A 1,539-nucleotide genomic window follows, 5' to 3' on the forward strand; every position below is an offset into this window, starting at 1 on the left:
CCTTCCTTCCTGTCTTTCTTTCTTTCTTTCTTTCTTTCTTTCTTTCTTTCTTTCTTTCTTTCTTTCTTTCTTTCTTTCTTTCTTTCTTTCTTTCTTTCGGTCTCTGTGTAGCTTTGGCTGTCCTGGAACTCAGTCTGTAGACCAGGCTGTCGAACTCAGAAATCCTCCTGCCTTGCCTCCCGAGTGCTGGGATTAAAGGCGTGTGCCACCACGCCCGACCAAATGCTTTCTTTCTTAAGGGTTGCTTGCCCGTGGTGTCTCTTCACAATAGTACACTGACCAAGACAGCACATGTGTGGGGCTGGAGAAATGGCTCAGTGGTTACGAGCACAGGCTATTCTCACAGAGGACCTGGTTCGATTCCCAACACCTACATGGCAGCTCACAACTGCCTGTAACTCCAGTTCCCACAGATCCTGTGTCCCCCTCTGCCCTCCTTGGGGAAATGGTATACATACATACATGCATACATACATACAGGAAAACACTCATATGCATAAACTAAATAGCTATTTTAAGAGAATAAGCATATATGTATAGAAATAAAATCTCAGACACAGCAGGAAAACTTAGGGAACAGCCCTGTTTTTCCAATACATAAACTCTATGGACTGAATAATAGCCTCTCTGTTAATCAGTTTCCTGTCACTGTCATGAACACTCCAGGTGATAATCTGTGAAAAGCTTTGGGAGGTTTCTGTTCATGAACCATCATCTGCATTGCTTTGGCCTGTGCTGAGCCAACACTTTGTTGGGGAGGTCCACAGGGAAGCTGGTTACCTTGGGGTCCAGTCTGAGTCTCTTCTCCACTGTGTCAATGGCATAACTCCCTGATACTAGCCCTGTCCCTTCCTAATAACATCAAGCTGGGAAGTGGGTTTTGAGTACTAGACCTTTTGGGGGTCACTTCTGTTGTAAATGATAGTGCTTCCTCTGTACCGCGTCTTCCTTTCCACATTCAGGGGAGTGACAGGGTCATGAGACTGCCCACCGGAGCCCCAAATGAGATGGGACTGAAGAGTCTGTGTCCCTCCTAGAATTCCCCACATGAAGATGGATGAGCAGTTAGCTTCCACAGTCAGCCATCTCCATTCTGTGTGGGGCCATCTCTACTTCATGTGGGGGCTGGGCCATGCAGGCTTGTATATTTCTGATAAACAGTCAACTGTAGCAGAGTGGCCACACGCCTCCGTCACAGCAAGATTTGTATCTGTTTCCAGCCAACTGTGGCCCTGTTTGGTTTGGTTTTCTTATCTTTTCCTGAGTCTTCCCACGCATGATGTTTTGACACTGCTACACCTCACCAACATTCTCTGTTATGGGAAAGACTTCTGCTGCAAATGTGTGTGGTTTTGACCAGACCTTATCACATTCTTGGGTTTTTTTGTTTGTTTTGTTTTGTTTTCGAGACAGGGTTTCTCTGTATAGCCCTGGCTGTCCTGGAACTCACTCTGTAGACCAGGTTGGCCTCGAACTCAGAAATCCACCTGCCTCTGCCTCCCAAGTGCTGGGATTAAAGGCCTGCGACACCACGCCTGG

The sequence above is a fragment of the Mus pahari genome, chromosome 1, assembly GCF_900095145.1.
Source record: "Mus pahari chromosome 1, PAHARI_EIJ_v1.1, whole genome shotgun sequence".
Classification (NCBI taxonomy): Eukaryota; Metazoa; Chordata; class Mammalia; order Rodentia; family Muridae; genus Mus; species Mus pahari.